The sequence below is a fragment of the Macaca nemestrina genome, chromosome 2 (genome assembly GCF_043159975.1).
Source record: "Macaca nemestrina isolate mMacNem1 chromosome 2, mMacNem.hap1, whole genome shotgun sequence".
Lineage (NCBI taxonomy): Eukaryota > Metazoa > Chordata > Mammalia > Primates > Cercopithecidae > Macaca > Macaca nemestrina.
Window position 1 is genome coordinate 109,188,464 of NC_092126.1, and position 14,745 is coordinate 109,203,208.

Genomic DNA, 14,745 nt, shown 5'->3' on the forward strand with positions numbered 1-14,745 from the left:
TAACATTTCTAGATCTTCTCCCCTCTGGCTCCCCTCCAGTTTCCATATCCCCAATGTCCCTTGTTTAAGGTCCACCTCTGCCTGCTCTTTCCCACTGTTAAAATTTCTCTTCTAAAATACATTCAGAGTCAACAGGAAAAGGCCTTAAAGATAATTTGTCATAGATACCACAACAATTTCTTCTCATGAACTTGAGGAGCCCAAAATCTTTTCCCTGCTTGCCAAGGTGCTATATTGTCTGAAAATAGCTCAACTGCTTGGGAATGGTTTTGCAAAATCAATTCCCTACTGCATTACAGGGAATTAAGTGCTCCTAAAACTTCCCTTCTGACTTTGTTTCCATTTCCTAATATACGGCCTACCCAGAATGATGTGTTATCATTGTCTGTCACATTTTGTTTCATTTATGCTGTACTTTTTTGGCGGGGGGGCACGGAGTCTCACTCTGTCACCCAGGCTGGAGTGCACTGGTGTGATCTCAGTTCACTGCAACCTCCGCCTCCTGGGTTCAAGCAATTTTCTGGCCTCAGCCTCCTGAGTAGCTGGCATTACAAGCACATGCCATCACGACTGGCTATTTTTTTGTATTTTTCAGAAGAGACAGGGTTTCACCATGTTGGCCAGGCTCATCTCAAACTCCTGACCTCAGGTGATCCATCTGCCTCAGTCTCCCAAAATGCTAGGATTACAGGTGTGAGTCACCGTGCCTGGCCTATGCCGTACTTTTTGTGTTATAATACAGCATATATGGCATAGAGCATACTATGGAAAATAAATACACGTATAAATGATAATTACAAGACAAGTGCTCTTGTAGCCATCACCCAGGTGGTTGAGACTTGGTATAGTGTGTGGCCAGTTTTCATAAATATTCTGTATTTGCACAAAGAGAAAAAAAATTGGATGCTGCAGTTTGTTTTATTTATTAGGCCAAATCTGCTACTGTATTGTTCCTATCTTCTGTATCCTTATGATGATTTTGTGTCTGTGTGTTCCATCGATCACTGAGAGAAGTGTTAAAATCTTCCATTATGATTGTGGATTTGTCTATTTTCTTTTAATTGTGTCAATTTTTACTTTATAGAATCTGAAGCCATTAAGGACAAACTTTAAATTGTTGTATCTTCTTGGAGGGTTAAAATTTTAATCATATGGAGTGACTCTATCTCTAGCAGTGTTAAATTCTCTATTTGGATAATTCAGATTGTTGTGTGTTTTCTGCATGCACAATTATATCATCTGTGAATGAGTTTTTTTCTTTTTTTTTTTTTCTGGCCTCATGCTTTGGTTTAGGCCTCTACCACTATATATACCTGTCATTGCTCCAAAGTCTCCCTGTCACTGAAGCCTTAGGATAGCCCTATGTAAAATGTCAACTACCACCCCAACATTGTTTCTCTCTTTCCTTCTTCATCGTATCCCTTGGGCACTATTTGGCATGTTGGCATGTTATATGTGTTTCTTGTTTATCAAGCCCGATTTGCTCATCTATTTAAGAGAGTTATTGAGTCTATGTGCCAGACCCTGTTCTGGGTATGGGGGATGCAGCAATAAACAAGACAACCACAGATCTCAGCCCCCTTGAAGGATACATTCTGGTGGTAAGGCAGAAAAAAGTCAAACACCATGCTTCTACTTCAGTGAGGCCTGTCTTGACCACCATATTTTAAGAAAAACATCCCTTCTCTTGATTTTACTTTCCTTTCTACCTACCTTATGCCCCCCTCTTTTTTTTTTCTTTTTGCTTTGCTCTGTTTTATAGCCCAGCCCATCAAGAGATGTTGATGCTTACTTTTGTCTCCAAGTTTCTCTGGTTACTTCTCAGTCACCTCAGCTAGGCCCCTCAGCAGTCCAACGAAACTGTCTTGTCAAGGACACCAGTGACCCCCCACGTAGCTAAATCCAACAGTCAGCTGTCCTTTTCCTGGACCTGCCAGCTGCATGCCACCCAGGTAATGATTCCTTCCTGCTGATGTAATTTCCCCAGCCAGCATCCAGGGAGATGCTCTCTTGGTCTTCCTTCCTCTCACTGGCTCCAGCTGTTCTATCTCTTTTGCTGATGTCTCCTATTCCCTGATTCCTTGGGGTTGGAGCACCCTAGGGCGTCTCACTGACACTGCCCTCCTTGGTGTGCCTACCTCTTTAATGGTTTAAAAACCCTCTCCACCGATAACTCCCAATGTTGTATCTCTAGTCCAGACCACGCTTCAGAGGTCTAGATTTGTATGTCTGGTGCCTCCCAACATCCCCATTTGGGAGCCTGAGAGCCATTTCATGCTTGTCTAAAAGAGGATTTCTGGCCAGATGCAGTGGCTCACGCCTGTAATTCCAGCACTTTGGGAGGCCAAGGCAGGCGAATCACCTGAGGTCAGGAGTTCGAAACCAGCCTGGCCAACTTGACAAAACCCCGGCGCTACTAAAAATACAAAAATTAGCTGGGCATGGTGGCGGGCACCTGTAATCCCAGCTATTAGGGAGGTTGAGGCAGGATAATCACTTGAACCCAGGACGAGAAGGTTGCAGTGAGCCAAAATCATGCCATTGCACTCCAGCCCAGGCGACAGAGCAAGACTGTCTCAAAAAATAAAAAAAATAAAAAAAATAAATTTCTGATCTTTGCCCACTTCCCTTCCCAAAGCCAGCTCCTTATCTCTGTTGATACCAAGCCTAGCCTAGCAGTTGCTCAGCCCCAAACCCTTGAAGTCATCCGTGAGTCCTCTCTCTCATCTCCTTTCAATCTGTGCTGAAAGTCTATTAGTTTTCCCTTCAAAATATCTCCAGAACCTAACTCTCTGACACTGCTGATGGGAGTGTAAATTGGAAACCTGGAAAATTTGGGGGGCAGTGTCTACTTATATTGAACATTCATATATGCTGTGATCCAGCAATGACACTCCTAGATGTACATACCTACATCAAAAGATCCACACTAGACGTTTATATTAGCATTCTTTGTATTAGCCACAGACTAGCAAAACCCCAAATGTCCAGCAACAGTATAATGGATAAATTATGGAATATTGCCACTATATAGCAATGACAACAAAAAAACAATTGCTACATGCAACAATAGGGATGACACTCACAAGCAGTGTTGAAAGAAGCTGGACACAACAGAGTCTATGCTGTATGATTTCACGTACATAAAGTTCAAAAAGGAAGTCAGGAGAGTGGTTACCTTTGGAAGGGGATGGTGCCTGGGGCCAGCACAGGAGGCCTCTAGGGGTGTAGATAACGAGTGATTCTTCATCTGGGTACTTTAGATAGTGTTTACTTTGTGCAAATTCTTTGAGCTGTAGGCTTATGATTTGTGCACTTTGTGTATGTAAGTTTTACTTAAATTGAAAAAGAAATCCAGCTTCATCCACCCTTATCACTTTTTTTCTTTTTGACAGAGCTTTGCTCTTGTTGCCCAGGCTGGAGTGCAATGGCACCATCTTGGCTCACCGCAACCTCTGCTTCCCGGGTTCAAGAGATTCTCCTGCCTCAGCCTCCCAAGTAGGTGGGATCACAGGCATGTGCCACCATGCCTGGCTAGTTTTGCATTTTTAGTAGAGACAGGGTTTCACCATGTTGGTCAGGCTGGTCTCGAACTCCCGACGTCAGGTGATCGGCTCCCTGCTTGGCCTCCCAAAGGGCTGGGATTACAGGCATGAGCCACCATGCCTGGCTTACCCTTATCACTTCTATATTTCTACCTTGGTCTAGGCCTCTACCATCTTTCACCTGGAAGACTACTATTTTTTTTTTTTTTTTTTTTTTTTGAGACGGAGTCTCGCTCTGTTGCCAGGCTGGAGTGCAGTGGCATGATCTCGGGTCACTGCAACCTCCGCCTCCCAGGTTCCAGCAATTCTCCTGTCTCAGCCTCCTGAGTGTCTGGGACTATAGGTGTCCACCACCACACCCAGCTAATTTTTTATCTTTAGTAGAGATGGGGTTTTACCATGTTGGCCAGGATGGTCTCGATCTCTTGACCTCGTGATCTGCCTGCCTGGGCCTCCCAAAGTGCTGGGATAACAGGCGTGAGCCACCTCGCCGAGCTGACTACTAATACATTCAGTCACCTCTTCACCCCTGCTCACAATCTAGCCCAAGGATAGTCTTTTTTTTTTTTTTTTTTTTTTGATAGGGTCTCACTTTGTCACGCAGGCTGGAATGCAGTGGCATTATCATGGCTTACTGCAGCCTCCACCTCCCTGGGTCAAGCGATCCTCCCACCTCAGCCTCCTGAGTAGCTAGGACTACAGGCATGTACCACCTGGCAAATTTTTAAATTTTTTGTAGAGATGAGGTTTTGCCATCTTGCCTAGGCTGGTCTCAAACTGAACTCAAGTGATCTGCTCACCTGGGCCTCCCAAAGTGCTAGGATTACAGGTATGCACCATTGCACCCGGCCAACATTCTATTCTTAATGCAACCACAGAGTGGTCCTTTTTAAATAGCGTTGGGTTTTATCATTCCAAGGCTTACAACCCTGCAATGGCTTCTCATATCCTTTGCTCAGTGTCTCTTCAATGAGGTCTATCCTGACCACCCTGCTGTAAGGGAAGCTGCATCCAGCATCCCTCCAGCACTCTTGATCCTCCTTGTTCTACTCTATTATTATTATTACCATAGCACTTCCTTCTTCTAACATATTATAGGGGTTTAAAAGGTAGCCCCCCAAAAGATACATCTACCCAGAACCTATGACCATGACTTCATTTGGAAAAAGGGTCTTTGCAGATGTAATTAAGTCAGGGCCTTGAGATGAGATTATCCTGGATTAGGATGGGCACTAAATCCAATGACAAGTGTCTTGAAGAGGAGAAGATGGAAGGTGACCTGAAGACAGAGGCAGAGACTGAAGTGATGTGTCTATAAGCCAAGGAATGGCGAGGATGGCCAGCAGCCACCAGAAGATATGAGAGGCATGGACTGCATCTCCCTCAGAGCCTCCAGAAGGAACCAGCTCCACCAGCACCTGCATTTAGGACTTCTGGCCTCCAGAACTGCGAGGGAGTAAATTTCTGTTGTTTTAAGCTACCAGGTTTATGGTAATTTGTTACAGTAGTCCTAGGAAACTAATACGTATACTGCATAATTTATTTATTATTTATTATTTTCTGTTTGCTGTCACTGTAAGCTCCTTGAGGGTATAAATTATGATTCTGTTCACAATGTATTTCAAATACCAGTGCTCGACACACAGTAGGCATTCAAACTTAAAAATAATTGATTCTACAGATAAAGTTAATAAATATTGATTAGTCTAAGATTTCGTTGGATAAACGAACTGTGACATATCTATACACTAGAAGGTACTACTCAACAATAAAAGGAATGAATTATGATATATACACCAATATGGATGAATCTTTTTTTTTTTTTTGAAATGGAGTTTCACTCTTGTTGCCCAGGCTGGAGTGCAGTGGTGCAACCTCTGCTCACCACAACCTCCGCCTCCCAGGTTCAAGCAATTCTCCTGCCTTGGCCTCCTGAGCAGCTGGGATTACAGGCATGCACCACTATGCCCAGCTAATTTTGTATTTTTAGTAGAGACAGGGTTTCTCCATGTTGGTCAGACTGGTCTCGAACTCCTGACCGTAGGTGATCAGTCCGCCTTGGCCTCCCAAAGTGCTGGGATTACAGGCGTGAGCCACCGCACCCGGCCAATATGGATGAATCTTAGATACATTTTGCTAAGTGAAGGAAGCCAGATATTAAAGAGAATATACTGTATGATTTCATCATGTGAATTCTAGAAAAGGCACATCGAAGCTGTCAGCAGAAAAAGCAGTTTGGTGGTTGCTCAGGGACCAACCAGGGTCAGGGCGCCTGGCTACAAAGGGACATGAAAGGACTTGGTGAAGTGATGAAAAGTGTCCTGTATTCTGATTGTGGTGGTGGTTCCAGGGCTATCTATATGTGCCAAAACTCTTCAAACTGTACCTTTAAAAGGGGTGCATGTTATTGTAAATTATACCTCAAAAAGGTGATAAAATAAGGTGATATTGCATTTATTTAGAATGCAGTAATTGTCTAAAGCAAATACCCAGTACTGACTCTGGAGCAGGCCTAAAGATGTCAGAGTCAAAAAGTATATGGCAAGAAGGTACAGTAGAAGGAAGCTGAAGATATAACCTCAACAACAGAAAAGAGATAGCTGCTGATTACTGAGAGCTCTCCCAAGGATGTACGCACGAGAAGACACCATTAGTACAGCCCACGCTGTAGACCACGCAGTGACATCTCCCTTGCTGCATCAAGCCCCTGGAATACAAACCAGCAGCTTCTGTCATCAAAGAAAACCTCTGCTGGAGAGGCACGAGGACAGCCTGAGCCCAGGAGTTCGATACCTGCCTGGGCAATACAGTGAGATCCCATTCTCCACAAAAAGGAAAAAGAAGGAAAGAAAGAAAATCTCTGTGGGGTAAACAGAGCAGCTGTCCTGGGGGATGCTGGTAGTTGTTTGTTATCCCCACCCACCTCACTATCTCCCTGTTCTTTCCTTCAAGATAGGCTTAATTCTGATGACAGATCACTGATTTCATTTATGAAGTGGAGTAAACACTGCTTAAAGTATTCAAAGGTTTCACTGAATATGATCAGGATCAAGCTCTTTAAAAAAGTTAATCAGTTATTGGTTCAGAAATACTGCTGGTGGCTTTCAAATAACAGATGTTTTATAAGAAAGAGAAAGAAATTCCAGACTAGTCTCTCTTGTGAAGACTGACGTAAAAACCTTCAATAATTTATCAGCTAACTGGAACTAGAAAGATATAAAAAGGATAGTATGTCATCACTGTCTTAGAACAGGACCCTTGTAAATTATACCTCAAAATAAGGGGGAGCAGACTCTGAGGCCAAGATTGTGTGCAGGATGTCGATTAGGAGGGAGCCTTGAGGCCAACAGGTGTAAAGGAAGTGAAGGCAGCAGGACTGGGCAGGCCAGGTGGCATGGCTGTCAGCCCCGTGGGGAGCTCTGAGGATGAGCCACACTTTGACACTGTCCCACACTGGGGTGACAGAGTTATGTCTCCATTGATTGTTATTGGAGGCAGCCACCTTGAAAGGGAGCATAAACTTGGGCAGGGTGGTTGTCTTCAGCTGGGCAGTGCTCAAATGGTAGACAGTGAAGGGCCAGCTGCTAGCAGGTCTTCCAGGGGCTGGGGCCATAGTCCTTTATTCCTGAATGGAGATTAGGAATAATCTGCACACAGTGGCAGCCAATGCAAGGCCAAGTCAGATGGTAATGATACGATGAGCTGCTTTTAGTTTCAGGCACTTGATTACTGACATAGACAGGGAAAGGAAGTGGGTAAGCCAAAGTGCCAGGTTCCTGGGTCCTTCTCTCATAGTCCAAAAAGGACAACACCTACTCAAAAGGGGCAGGATGACTGCAGCAGGAGTTGTGGGATACTTTGTTGCTGGTGAGCCAAGCCTAGACTGCAGCTAAGTGGTTTTGCATTCTGCAGGTCTATTCTGAGCTCTTCAGAGTCTCATCAAAACCTTCACAGGAAAGACAGGGAGGCAAGAGGAGCTGGCCTCAGGGCAACTCCTCACAAGCCTCCCATCCTCTCTGTTCTGGGAGAATCACGAGGCATTTTGCCAAGAACTAGGTTATTAATAACTGTGGCTCAACCCCTGCCCGTACAGCGTCTGGGCCAGGGTGGAACCGTCCTCTACAGCACCTGCCGTAACAACCAAGTGGAGCATGTTTCAGGCCTCTAAGGATAGTTTAACAGTAAGAAATTAAATATCATTCACAACATTAACAGAAAAAAGAGAAAAATTATATCATCTCAATAGATGCAGAAAAGGCATCCTGCAAAATTCAACACTCATTTATAGTTAAAGCTTTTCTAGCAAACTACAAATAGAAAAGAATTTCCTTAATTTGACACTGAATATAGCAAGCATTATTCTTTTTTTTTTGTTTTTTTGTTTTGTTTTCTGAGAAGTCTTGCTCTGTTGCCCTGGCTGGAGTGCAGTGGTGCGATCTCGGCTCATTGCAACCTCTACCTCCCAGGTTCAAGCTATTCTCCTGCCTCAGCCTCCTGAGTAGCTGGGACTACAGGCATGCACCACCACACCTGGCTAATTTTTTGTATTTTTAGTAGAGATGGAGTTTTAACATGTTGAGCAGGCTGGTCTTGAACTCCTGACCTCAGGTGATCTGCCCATCTGGTCCTCCCAAAGTGCTGGGATTACAGGTGTGAGCCATCATGCCTAGCCTGCAAGCATTATTCTTATTGGTGAAATAGTTAAAGTGTTCTCCCTGAGACTGGGAATGAAGCGAAGATGCCATCATTTCTATTCAACATTGGACTAGAGGTCCTAGCCAGTGCAATAAGGCAAGAGAAATAAATAAAAGGCACACAATCTCACTTATCCAAAATTATTTACCTGGAAACCCTAACTATCTGAAACAAAGCTGGTAACCTGGAAGACTAACGTTCTCTTATAAAGCAATCTAAAAAGGTCTTGGAGCAGCAAAGATGTCACAAAGCCTATGCTCTCCACATAGAGTCCCTTAAGCCCTCATCCGGAGGCTAAGTATAATCCTAAGAAATGGCTCCATTTATTTTCCAAGCCCACCTTGGAAAATGGTAACAGAGATTGGAAAACCAAACAAAACCAGTGTTAGCTACTAGTCTAAAAGGAAAGAACATGCATAAACCATAAAAGGCAGACGCAGCAGTTTAAAAAAACAGTGCTTATAAACCACGGACTAAAGGGGCAAACAGCTCCATACCTCAGCAGTCCTGAGGGCACTGCAGTACAGGACAATAACTGACACTTGTAATAATGACTTTGAGTCATCAGGAAAAGATAAGATTATGCTTATGACTCACTGCTTAAGAAGGCAGGAAATTATATTTTGTATTAAAAGTTTTTAATGTTTGATTTTAAAGAAGTTTGGGTTATTTACATGGAGAAATTTTACTGTTAGGAAATTATAGGTAATATCTGATTTCTTTTACAACCTACCCACCAAGGTTTTTCATGGCTTAAGCAGTACTTGGCCAGGAAACAGAAGTTCAATTTCACAAGTGTTTGGATTGAGCACCTGTGATACTTGAGTCACAATGACGGGCTCTGCTCCAGGCACTCAGTCCAGGGATTTTTTTTTTTTTTTTTTTTTCCAGAGTTGTTACTATTTAAAGGCAGCTGTGGCTTGGCCACATGAGCATACTGGGCTGAAAATGCTGATCAGGGTTTGTAATTTCTTCTAAGTTGAGTTGACCCTTTGATGAGTAGTATCGAAAGCATGCAAATATTCATTGCATTTGCTCTTCTATCTTCTTAGTTCACTGTGGGATGAGATGCTATTGATGTCACACCCAATTCCCCTTATCCCAGCCTGGAATGTGGCCTGCAGAAGGTTCTCTGTGTCTCTTCACCTGAAGCCCTTTCTTGGCTATGGAAGCATGTTCAGCCTAGGTCCAACAAGTAGTTAACATCTCAGGGGTAACCCTCATCTTGATAACTGAAGGCCTGGTGGATGCATTCCCAGCTTCCTCACTTCTCAGTGGGATTCAGTGCGGTGGTCCACAGTGCTAACCTGCTCATTAACACACTTTTTATCTGCTTTCTTCCCTTTCCTGTTTCATGCCTCCGTACCCTCACCCCACTCTCTGGGATCACCTCCCCACTTCAACCAAGAACCGTGCCTCAGGGATTTGCTTTTGGGGAAGCCGAAATAAAACATCTGGTGCCAGAAATGGCCCTAGAAAGTAGTCTCAGGATGAGACACTGGACTTGATGCTAGCCAGATGACAACAGGATCCCACTGCTGGTAGTAAGTGTAGTGGTGATAAGCCCTGTCACACTACTGGGTCAGTTACCTACACTCTCACCTGGGTATGGACTGGAATGAAAGAAGAGAAGACAGGCTCTGATTAGCCAATTATTACCTGAAGAGATGCCCTGACAACTAGAAAGCCCCCAGGTCTCTATTTAAAAGAACCCACATCTCCTATGTGCAGAAGCCAGAATGTACTGAGAATCCGGCCCATAATTGGATTACAATGGTGGTGCACATACAAAGGAGACCAAATTCACATGCCCAGAAAGGCTCCTTTGCTTAAGTCAGGGCCCTGATTGGGAAGGAGTGTGACTCTGAGATATGTGGGGCCCATTTGGGCAAATGCCCTCAACAACCTTGATACCCCAGATTCTTCTGAACCCTTGGGTCTAGCAGAAGTGGCTCACTCCCTTTTGCTAGAGGAGAGTAGCCTCCTATCACCTGGAAGCCATTCCAAGTCCTCTCTTGAAAGGAGACTGGCAAGATAACCTTGGTCTTCCTCAAGATCTGTCCCTACTTCCACTCCAGTAAACAGGGCTGAATACCAACATGCCCTATGCAGAGAAATATTATCCTGCTTTGAGAAGAAATGGATTATTCCCCCAAAAGAACAGAACCTGGACTGGCAGAAACTGGAAGAACATGTATGGTTATGGATCTTGAGGATGCTGGCCTAGTGGGAAGTAGAAAAGAAGTTGGATAAGGAAGAGTTTATTGACATAGAGACAGGCTTCTGTGACTCAGGATTTGGCATGTAAGAACACATGGAGCCAGTCCTAATACACTGCTGCAATGGGCCTTGGTGCTTGAGGATGATGGTATGCCAAAAACGAGGTGGAGATTCCACAAATGCTTAACAAGAGTGCTGAGGAGGGGTCAGAAGGCTCAGAGGGATGGCATGCTAGAATGGATATAAGGCAAGAGAGCCCACCCATGGGCAGGGGTATTCCCTTCACTGAAACAATGAAGACTGCACTGGTAAGGGGACATTAGCATTGTTGAGAAGCTCAGTGGTGGCTGTCTTCTGTTGGCTAGAATGGACAATAGACGATCCTGGCACGTAACTGGGCTTCCTATCATAGGAAGGAAGGATTCCAGAACAAAAAAACTAATGTCTGCACTCAGACATTAGAGGAATAAAATGAATACAGTAACCTAATGGGCCGCAAGGCCAGAACAACAACCAGGGAGCCAAGGACAAGTGGCTAAGAGATTATGGCGCTCCTAGAGGTGAGATGAATGGGCAGTCAATGAAGTTACTGTTATAAAATCAAGCCAACTAACCAAACAGCTGATGAGTAAAAGACTGATGTCAGCCACCACAGTGGAAAATCCTGATCTCTTATAGTTACCAGATCCAGTCAGTTCTCAGTTCCAGAGCCCATGGATTGAAGGAGAGGCTGGGTGTCCTGAGGAGGAGCCCTGGAGCACTATAGCAATCTTACACAATACACACTCTCTCAAATCTTTCCCAAAGAGCCCCATGGCCATTTCTCAGAGTAACTGTACACTGAGAAAGTAGAATATACACATCTTTCAAGAACTACTGAACACAGGGCCTGAGTGATATACCCAGAGTATCTAAAGCACCATCAGAGCCCTCATGTTAGAGTGGGACATATAGGATAGGCAATCTATAAATTTCTGACCCAAGTCCATCTCACGGTAGATCCAATAGGCCTGTGGGTCAATCCCCTGATCTCCCTTGCTTCTGAGAGGATAAATGGGATGAGTGTACTTAACTGAGAGACCCCAAAATTGGTTTCTTGACCTGAGGGATAAGAGCCATAATGGTAGAAAAGGCTTATTTAATGATCCAAAATGCTCTCTCCATCCCACCCCCTCCCCACTCCTGGTCAAAATCAGAGGCAACACCATATCCCAGGAGTATTGACAGTGGTCCCCACAATATCCCATTTAATGGCTCCTGCAAAGCAAAACAGAGCAAAACACAGATAGATGGTGGAAGATGACAGTGGACTAACAGAAACCAAGAATTGGCAGAAGTAGCTCCAATGGCAGCTGCTGTGCTGGATGTAGTATCCCTTCAAGTCAGCACTTGTATGAGGCTGGAGATCTGGTTAATGAATTCTTTTAAATCCCCTTCAGAAAAGAGAATCAAGAACAGGTTGAATTCACCTGGGTCAGATAACACAGCGTACATTCACGGTTTTGCTCCAGGAGCATATAAACCCTCCTGCTCTGTTACAGAACAGTCCAAAGAAGTCCTTGATCATCGTGACATTCTGCAGAACATCATCCTGGTCCAATACTTTGATGACAAAATGTTAGCTGGACTTGGTGAACAGGAATGAACTGGCAAATAATCTGAGTGTTCCTTATGACACATGCACCAGAGAGAAGGAAGTAATTCCTACAAAAATTCAGAGGCCAGATGTCCAGCAATCTAGGGAATACTGGGACATCCTGCCAAGTCAAGAACCAGTTACTGCATTTTGTACCTTCTACTACTAAGAGAGGCAAGCACTAGGGAGTATTATCTGGATTCTGAAGTCAGCATGTACAACACTTAGGAATATTGCTCTGACCATTTCTTGGGTCACTCAGAAGGCTGCAAGTTTTGAGTACACAGTCAGGAGGGCTTTGTACCTCTCTATGGTTCAGGCTGTAGTGTAGGGGTACCTCTTAGTGATATGTGGGGTAACAATAAATGGGACATTTCACAACTACAGCAGGACAGGGGCAAAATGATCAGACATCTAAGAAAGGAAAGTCTAGGTCATCTCATGAGGCCAGCCATGCTGACCGGCAAAAGTGCTGGTTGAGGGTGAGAGGAATCTAGAATAAGTAGAAGAGGGAGATAATAAATGTTAATTATGGCTTCAGGACCAATACGCAACACAGAGGACTACAGCCTGTCCCACTAACCTTTTAGTTGATGTTTTCCTTTTTGTATTCTTTGTTTTAAAAATATTGTGACCTGCCATTATCCTCGAGAGAAAGTGAACTTAACATGGGACACCAGGTGGTATAGTAGAGCGGGGTGGATGACTGGAGATGCTGGTGGTTACTTCAACATATCCCTTTCATTTATTCCCAGAGGTTTTCTTTTTTTTTAAATTGAGATATAACTCACATATAAAACTTATCATTTTAAAGTATACAATTCAGTGATCTTTAGCACAGTTGCAAAGTTGTACATCTATTACCACTATCTAATTCCAGAACATTTCATCCCCTCAAAATGAAATGCAGGACCCATTAACAGTCACTCCCCATCTACTCCCGAGTTTGCAAGCAGACAGTTCCCATGCTTGGCTTCTGGAGTCTCTGCCTGAGAGCATTCTCTGGTTATGAGGGTGAACTTGGTCCACATCCAGGCAGGCTGGACATCACAAGGAATTAATACCTCAGAATCGACCCTCAACCAGTGAGGGATGGAAAGTGGTGGATAATATTCCCAGCTACTTTGTCCTTCAGTGCAATAATTCAGAGATGTTTTCCATACCGTGTCTCAGAGGGTCCCCAGCAGGATTGGGTCTCAGTTGTCCATGGTGGTGACTCTTTCGATCTGTCTCAGTTCCTCAGTCTTCTGCAGGATTTCCTGAAATCACTTACCAAATAAACTACCTGCACCCAAATCCTTGGGAAAACCTACCTAAGATTCTTTTCAAGAAGACTATCATGAGGTCTTTGTCAAGCACCTTGCCAAAATTCTGACATACTATATACCTCTCATGCTTTTAAAAAGACAAATGAGGCCAGGCGTGGTGGCTCACGCCTGTAATCCCAGCACTTTGGGAGGCTGAGGTGGGCAGATCACGAGGTTAGGAGATTGAGACCATCCTGGCTAACATGGTGAAACCCCGTCTCTACTAAAAATACAAAAAAATTAGCTGGGCGTGGTGGCGGGTGCCTGTAGTCCCAGCTACTCGGGTGGCTGAGGCAGGAGAATGGCTTGAACCCGGGAGGTGAAGCTTGTAGTGAGCCGAGATCACGCCATTGCACTCGAGCCTGGGCAACAGAGCAAGACTCTGTCTCAAAAAAAAAAAAAAAAAAAGACAAATTAGTCTGCCATATGTGATTTTTTTTTTTTTGGAGACAGGGTCTCACTCTGTCACCCAAGCCTGGAGTGTAGTGATGTGATCATATGCTGCCATGCCCAGCTAATTTTAAAATTTTTTGTAGAGATGGGGTCTTGCGATATTGGCCAGGCTGGTTTTGACCTACTGGCCTCAAGCAATCCCCCTGCCTGGAACTCCCAAAGCGCTGTAATTACAGTCATGAGACACTGCAACTGGCCCTGCCATACCTGATTTCTTACTAGGGAGATCCATGCTGGCTCCTGGTGGTTGTTTCTTTTCCAAGTGCTCATGAAAATCTATTTAATAAGCTATTAGTTAATTTGACAGTAAGCCCATTGCTATTTTACAAAACTATACAGGATTTTCCAAGTTCCATTTTGCTTTGTCTAACAGTGGTTTTTCAATCTGTAAAAGTTAAAGGATGTATTATAGGTAAAAAACAGAGGAAGTTATACTTCATATAATGTAAGAGATTGACTACTCTTCATCAATTCATGTTCTACAATAAGCAATGACAGCGACACGCTTACTTGATGGAGGAGCTGATGACACAATGCAAAAGACACCACAGGCCCCTACAAAAGCCTCCAAATCAGTTGTCACCAACCCACTCACCTCTATTCTCTTCAAGACAGAGGTTATTACCTTTAAGTATAATATTTCCCCTTTTTCCTAAGCAGTTTTGAAAATGGTTTGGTCAAAATATTCTTGTCTAAATACTACTGTTTTGTCTAAATGTGAAATATCATTTTGCTGAAATAGCTTTGCTTTCTGGAAGACTGGCTTACGTGACCATTTACGTTTTGAATATCTAGTGGCAAAGCTTTGGAACACAGGCATTTACACATAAGCAGAGGGAAATCATTAATGCCAAATTTTTGCAACCAGTATATATCTAAAAGCACCAAG